This window comes from Quercus lobata, chromosome 1 (assembly GCF_001633185.2).
Source record: "Quercus lobata isolate SW786 chromosome 1, ValleyOak3.0 Primary Assembly, whole genome shotgun sequence".
NCBI classification, from domain to species: Eukaryota; Viridiplantae; Streptophyta; class Magnoliopsida; order Fagales; family Fagaceae; genus Quercus; species Quercus lobata.
Window position 1 is genome coordinate 54,187,915 of NC_044904.1, and position 8,831 is coordinate 54,196,745.

An 8,831-nucleotide genomic window follows, 5' to 3' on the forward strand; every position below is an offset into this window, starting at 1 on the left:
CCCCCACTTTCTGTTAGTTGCAATAACTGAAGCCACACTGTTCAGGGGTCTTTTCCAATCAATGTGGTTAGGACGTTTGTTGGCACATTCAATGCGGAGGTGACATCTTTTCCTTGAACCATTCCCACACTGCACCCCCGTACGAGTCCCATTCCACTCGCCTTTTCTTCTGGGAGCGCTTTGGAGGCTGCCTTTGATGACGTGTCGTTATTCCCTTTTAGTACTCGGGATGCCGAGGACAGGGTCACTCTCGGCTGCATCTCTGGGCCATTTGGACTTTCATTACTTGTCCTCGGCAACTACTTTCCTCGGCGCGGGCCTTGGGCCCTAATGGAAAGTGGGCCGGGACTACAAATTCTCTAGTCCCACATATATATATGTATATATATATTTTTTTTCTTTAATGAAAAGTATGATTATATAACACCAAATTCAATCCTATATACAATCTAATTTATGCAACCTTTCATCAATCTTGTGTAGAATCCCAATTTTATCAACTTTGGCGGCGAGTGTTATCAAGATTTTTTATCTAACATGATGATGAAATTGCTACTAATATGGGTGAAGTTGTTTGATCTCAATTTGTTGATTTCATGACAATTTAATATATATAGTCTTCTTCATTTCTTTCTTGTCTAACATTAAACTAAACTAACAATAAATTAGGATTAATGTTGTTGTAGAAAAACACTTTCGGGGGACTCCAAACCTACAGATCTTTCTTCATTACATGTTGTTGCAATCCTCATGTAGTGTGGGTATAAATATATAAGGGAACATAATCATCTCCATTTCAAGTGAAATGGAGACAGTCAATTTCATAGTTTAAATTTTATTTCTTGGATTTAAATTTTACGGACTAAAATGACATTTAAAATTTTAAATAAAGTGACATTGTATACGCTTTTAGTTTTTTTTTTGTAAGCATAGCTCAGATTATCTATCTGACCTCTAGCCAAGCAACCCACCCAGGCTATAGTTGAATAACTGCAATTTAGAAAGATGTATTTAAATCCACTATCTTTCAATATTCCACACGGTTGTTTCTAGAGTAAGCTGCTTTACAAAATAGTCAGAAATTCATAGGAATGATGGTTCTCAAGTAAGTTGGATAAAAAATTGGAAAATTGCTCTAGTTTATGTACCTCTAGTGTTCTCGGATGCATCTTTTTGCCACTTGAGCTGCCTATTTTTCTCAAAGTGGTTCATGATTTGTTGTGCACGGTTCACCAAAAGTTCATCAAGCACGTGGATGCCTTTAATTAATTATAACCTCTCTTTTGTATCATTAATGGTTTTTATTTATTTTAATTATAACCTCTCTCTTTTGTATATATAAACGAGTACCTATAGGCATGAATTATAGTTATAGAATGTCCATGTTAAGGGAAAAAATTATGACCCAAGCAGTAGTTTCCTTGTCTGGTATCTGAGTAAGGATGGTTGAATTTCAATGTCATATATCATTCAATGGCCAAGAACAAATAGAGGGAGGGGGGAAAACCCTCTCATATATACTCCATAGTTCAGGGGAGGCATGGCCTATGAGTTCATTTATGCTGAGAGGAGTTATAATCAGGTGGGTTTGTGAGGTGATTTCAAATCAACGGATTTGATTCTTCTCCTCAAACTCAAATCCATGCCATCCAAACAGACAGATCATAAGAGCTTTTACTGACTCCAGAAACTAAATACAGAGTTAGCAGACAAGCCACAACAAACAAGTTACCACCACACCGAATCTTATATAAATGTCATTTCCCATTTTCAATAAATTTTCTTCTTTTCCCCCTTCCATTAAACACAGAAAAGAGAAAGAAGCAAAAATAACTACAAAAGGCAAAAACAAGAATCAAGCAAACATAGCAACTACATTCAGGTACAACTCATATATCATAAACCCAGTCTCAACAAAAATCCCAAAAATTCTGAGCATCAAAGCATGTACCCTGGACATTAATAAGTAGAAGCTAAGCGCATGGACAAAATGGATAATGAGGTAAACTATCAGTAGCTTGAGCTGTAGATATCACAGGCGGCCTCGAAGAGCTTCTCACTGAAGAGTGCCTCACGACGGGAGCATTCAAATTCTGCTTGCTTAAAAGATTTCCACAGCTCCACTAAGTCTGCAACAGTGTCTTCGGGAAGGAAATCAGATTGGACTCCTTGTTCATTGATACGAGCTTCAAATCCTTTAAATATGATTTTTGACTTGAGAGTGGAAGGGCCATCACCATTATCAGCACCTTGTGATTGAGGTTGATGGGTCTTAGTTGTTTTCTTCTTCTTCTTCTTCAGAGTTTTGGCAGGCTGTTTGGTAGCATTAGCATCGGCTACAGCAACAGGAATACGGTTCTTGCTCTCGTTCTTCTTAAGTTCAACTTCTTCCTCTGAATCTGGTGCATAATCAAAAACACGTTTTTTCGTCAATGGGGGAGTTGAGAATTTTTCGCTGGCCATAGAGTTTGATGGAGAGAAAGAAACAAGTGTTTGAGAAGATTCTTAGAGAGAACTGCTGAAGCTGTTTGAGAAGAGATGAGAGGTCATTAATAAATAGAATAAATAAATTTAAAGAAATCTACTGCCTTAGCCCTTAGCCCTTAGCCCTTAGCCTGTGATAAGAGTAACAATTCTAATGATTAAACACAGCTAGCTAGCTCTCTTCTCCCAAAAAAAAAAAATTACACGAAGCTCAACGTACACTTCCTTTTTACAAATCAGAACTTTCTATGCATGCAGCATGGCCTAAGCTAGTCATATAGGAGTAATGCTTGGTTAGCACTTCAAAAGCTATGACATGGAGAAATATCTTGTCTATCATTTAGATTAGATGTCATCGATTTCCCTAGTAGCTTAAACATATCTTAACTTGGCGTATGAGATAAATAAATTAACAGTGAAAACACCAGAGAGTTAGTAGTTTTTGTCTAACCTCTAAGACTGAAAAGACGTTGTGTTTATGCTGATCATGGCGTGGTGACTTTGCTAAGCAAGGAGGTTTTGCTTCAGCTTTTGGTTTAAAGGAGGATTCAGAGGAATAAGGTGACTCTTCATCTTCGTGATAGCTTCTATGATTTGAACTGTCATGGTCAGGATCTTTTTTTTTTCTTTTTTGAGAAACTCATGGTCAGGATCTTGATGATAATGACGATGATGGGTATCATCGCTGGACAAGAAAAATAAAATAAACAGAACAATATATATAGTCAATGGCCCAAGACCTGCTGTTCCTTTCTCAATAATATAACCTAACCACCACGATACTTAGTGTAGTAAAATTATCGTATCTATCTGTTTTTACTACTCTATGACAAAATACTCCTGATTGACATAACACGATTTCCCTCTTTCACTTCAACTTTTTACTGTAACAACATTACCTTTTCTTTTTTAGTTAAAATGGAGTCTTTTCAAATTAAGGATAACAAAATCTTATAATGCCTTTTTACATGTAAATAGCACATTTAAAAAAAATACCACATCCTGTTAGTTTTCCTTTCGTGAAAACACTATTTTGGTCTCTTTATTTTGAAGTTATGATCAATTTAGTTCCTATATTTTGATAACAGTCAATTTAGTTCATATTATTTTTAACTTACAAGTTGAAAATAAATTGACTGCAATATGAAAATTACAGGGACCAAATTGATTGACTGTTACTAAAATGTAGGGACCAAATTGACTATGACCCAAAAGTATAAGGACTAAAATGGTGTTTTCGCATTTTCATTTTTTTCCTTTTTTTTTTAAATTTTAAAATACAGACAGTTTCAAAGATAATATTCAAATCCTAAATTTAAGGTCTTTTTAATTTAACAATTTTTAAAATTATAACTTTTGATTTAGCCTCAAGTTCCATTTAAAAAATAAAAATAAAATTAAAGATATTATTTCTTTTTCTAAAAAATTCTTTCTTTTTTTCTAAAAATTATCACATATTCTATTTAGATATATCTCACACACGTTTGATACTTTTTTTTTCCTAAAAATTAGAATATACTATCTTTATCTCTACGAATACACATCTCCTGATCACCTAAAATCAGGAAATACTATGTATCCTTATTATTAGGGACATACCATGTATCCTTATTTTTTATGAATGCAAGTCAGTTGCTAAAAGATAACATAAATAGAAGCTCTCCCCCTCTCTCCCTTGAAGCAATTTAATGTAAAAATAAATAAATAAATTTAAGTTCCTTTCTTTCTCTAAGGCAGAAGCATTCCTTTAACTCATTTCTATGATAATTATCTTAGTACGCTTTTTTTTAGAATCTTATTCTTGCTCATATGTATGAGTGTCTTTATTCTACATAGAATTTATAATTCTGAAAATATATATATATATATATATATATATATATTTTTATGGTTGATTATGATTTGGTCTAGATAACATACAAGAAAAAGCAGTAACCATAAGATAGAATTGACCCTACCAAAAGTTAGGGATGAACATTGAGATCACAAAAATTAACTATGCTAATATAATAAATGGATTATGTAATGTCACATACAAGGTGCACTCTTAATATGCATGTGCTTTAGTGTGTGTGATTTCATTTCGTTAAAAGATTCTAAGTTTGAACCCTATTCTCACCACACACAAAAAAAAAAAAAAAAAAAAAAAAAAAAAAAACCCAAGAAATGTCGCAAGTAAATTGCCCAAAACAAAATTGTAGCATGGTGTTCATCCCTTTCATATAGGCAATTCTGATGTTAATTTTATGCCAGTAAAATAAATGTTTAATTGCAGTAATTCAATTGAGTGTTTTGTGTTTTTCAAGATACGATGAAATAGGTTCAAGAATATTGTATATGCTGAATTAATCCCTTACTCAGTTACTCTTTTTGTTTTGTTTTTTTTTTTTTTTTTTTTCAATTTTAATTAAAAGTTATTATTTGTTGTATTTATCCATTCTATGTATAAGGCACGTGGGTAAATAAGTTTTTTCTTCGGCATTCTGTTTCGTAAGGGTGTAATTGTGAACTATAGAATCTCCACTTTTTTTCTTTTTTTTTTGGTGTGTGTGTAATTTTTTACTCTTTAATGAGAATTGATTTGCCCATCATAGTGGCATGCCCTAACGTTAAAGGGAATGGAAATAAGAGAGCCAAAGAAGAATGAGATTTCAGTGGAAAACAAGCTTATCAAGCTTATTTTCATCGATGTGTATATATATATATATATCTCCGTAAAGGAGTTTGAAAGGCTGCTACATTGCCGTTCACCCTTGATTTTCTCATTCATATATTCTATAGAATTGTCAGTAGATGTAGAAGTGAAGCAATTTGGTGCACTGGCCATGTTATGTACCGTCTCTCACATAATAGTGAATCTTTACATATGGGTCTCTCACACATGACACATGGAAACCAAACCAAATCTATATAAGAGATCCCATAATAAAAAAAAAAAATTAAAAAAAAAATCTATATAAGAGGAATGTGTAATAATTTTCCATGGAAAAGTTTCCCCACAATGAGAGTAACAATTTTCACATTTACAAGTTGAATTTGAAAATATTTCAAGTTTCTATCATGTGGCTAAAATATGACTAACCACATTTGTGTGTTCTTTTCTTTCTATGAATTTTAATTAGAATTTTAAAGCCCAAAATAAAATGCCTATTATCAATAGAAAATAAAGAGTTTTCATATATTGAAATCTCCCTAGCACTCTACCTTTGGAATAGGCCAAATTTCCTTACCTTCAATAGATGTAAATAAACATAATTTGAGACAAGAGGAATAAATCATTTAACATTTTCAATTCATAAGGGAAAATAAATAGTGTATGGCATTTATTTTTCTTTCTATTTAGTAGGTCTATACTTTGATACTTCATTTTGATTTTGGAAGAAAAGAGTGAGCAGGTTTAGTGAAAGCTAAAACATGTTGTAAAATTTCCTTTAATTTATGAGTGATACTAGAGATACAAACTATTTTATGAACTGCTGATGTGGCGAGTGCTTATTGGTAAATGAAAAAGTGATGTTAATGATAGGTCTAGATGAAAACCACTAAGTTAACCACTGTTGATGCCCATTTTTGCAAATTCATATCCAAAAGCCTATGAGGAAGAAAGCCCAATGAAAAAGCAAGGCCCAAAGGCTCACTAAGAAGACCAAAGAGTAAGAGAGGTCCAAAGAAAGAAATGCAAGGAAAAGCAATCTATAACAAAACATAAATCTGCCGCAGAATACAGATCTGCTGCAGAATACAGATCTGCCGCATAATACAATTCCCTGGCAGAATGGCTTTGGCAGACAAAGACAAATTGGGCCCAAGGCCCTTTTGATCCAGTCAACATTATCTAGCCCACAAAGGCCCAAATTCTTTTGCATAAAAGGATAAGCATGAAAACTGATATGAAGAAGCACGATGAAAAGAAACAAGAAATGGCAGGAAGTGTCAGTAGCAGGAATCACGTGAAGGAAAGAAAAGCCAAACCAAAGGAAAATGACAAATGTAGCAGGAAACACGTGAAGAAATAAGACAAAACACGCAGCAGACCAAAACAAAGCTAATCTGCTACGGCAGAAACGGCATGGGAGGCAAACACAGAAGATAGCAGAGCAAGCACAGAAGGGCCAGGGCACTACCAACCTGTACCCAGCCAATAAAAGGGAGGTGGGCCCACGGTCAAGGGGATTCAGAGGGCATGGTTTGGTGGTGGGGGTAAAAGGGGGTTTATATTTGGTTTCTTGCCGTGACTTCTTTTGGGGAATATATCTTGCTGGGATAGTATCTTACCCAAAAGAAGTAATAAATGGTTGGGACCATCTGATGCATGCCATAGAGCTAGGTAGTGAGGTAAAGGTATACAGTAGGAACAAACAAAAGGGAATTTTGTCGTGAAATGGGTAGTGGTGCAACAGATATGAACTGAACAATGGCAGTGGTCTGGGCAACCAATGGGTGAGTAGGTAATCTTAAAAGGATGCCCACAACAAACCAAAAATAGTTGGTGAAGCCCTAGGGTTAAAAGGGAGAAATCCCATTGAATCGGTTGGCTATAAAAGGAAGGTAACCAGGCAGAAAAAATGGGAGGAATGGAAGAGGAAAAACAGAGGAAGAAAAGGAAAAACAAGGGAAGAGAGAAAAAACACCGAAAGAGAGAAACCCACTGGAGGGAAGCACTTAAGGGAGAAAAACCCATGGTAAAAGAGTAGTAAGCACCCAGAGAGAGGTACCCAGGAAAAGGAAAGACCAACAAGGGGGAACAACCCACGGCAGGAGAGTAATAAGAAACTAAGAGTAAAGAAAGAATGGAGAGAAAGAAAGAAAGTGGTAAAACAAAGAGAGAAAATACGGCAGGAATAGGGGCATGCATCAATAGACCATCTTTTCCTTTCCTCTTAGCAAACCCACTCTTTGATGTCCCCAAAAATAATAGCTAGTAGCCATTTAGACCTATTCTCCAAAATGCACAACTTTGATGGCAAAAGCCTATGACAAGGTTGTTTAAGTTGGGGTTTGGGTTCTTTCTTGGTTTACTTATCCTATGGGAAGATTCAATACTTGATTTTGATTACAAATATACTTAATTTATCTCATTATAAATTATATCTGCTGTATTTAGTTATTCTGCCGTAGAACGTTTTTATCATGTCTGCTGCATCAGTGGTCCTACTGTAGTATCTTTACTTTTTGTACTAGTTATTCTACTGTAGCACATTCTCATTATATTTACCTTGTTAGTTATTATACTAGCTAAACATTTTATGTGGAATCTTTCTTCTTTATTTGTTATTACCTGTTGACACAAACTAATCATTATCCTGTCATAAGTATATATATACATATATCTTGTTTCTCATGTTCTGCAAAATATATTTTATATATGTATATGTGAATACGTATAAGTATATACACTCATACATGTATGTATATATTTGAGAATATGCTAACTCATTTAAACTAACATTTGTTTGATGGGTATATTCTTTGGGCTTTAGATTTGTTTATGTGCAGGAAGCAGAAAAGTATTTCTGCAGTAAAAACGAAGAGTAGTCATTCACATTACAAAAGGTTTTACTGCACGGCAGAAGGCTTTAAAGCACAGCAGACAGCTTTAAAGTACAACAGACAGCTTTAAAACACATTGAACAGCTTTAATGCACAACAGGAAGTTTTATTGCACAATAGAAAGTTTTGCTACATAGCAAAAAAGTCAGTCCTGCGGTAGAAACTGGAGAAAAATTCCTTTTGCGGTAGAAACTGGAGAAAAGTTCCTTTTGCAGCAGAAACTGGAGAAAAGTTACTTCTGCGGCAGAAACAGAGGATAAGCATTATGTTCTGCCCACCGTAAGCGTGCTCCAAGCAAACGAGACATAGTTTGCGCACAAGCCAGACCAAATTGAGTTGAAGTTGGACCGGTCTCAACTCCCTTACTCAAAATACTCGGGCCCAATACCGCAGGAGGCAGCTCAGCCCACTTTAACCACAAAAAGGCCCACCACAACCACATCAACAGTTTGTAAAAATGTTGTAAAATAGTTTGTATCTCTAACATTAGTACATTACTCTTAATTTATTGCTAACCTCATCAATCACACAATAATGGAAATTTTAAATTTTATAGCAAAACTAAAATTGATTGTTGATGAAAATGTTGCTAAAAAGGAGGGATGATCATGTACTTCGAAAGTACTTAATAGTAATTGTTTGGATGAATTTATTTTTATTAGTTTTATAAAACTATAATTATACTTTTTTGGAAAATAAAATTAAAAACTTTAAAAGTGGTATGTATCATGTAAATCAACTTTAGAAGGGATAGGGTACAATTTTACCGTAAAATATGTAGAAATTCATAAATGCAA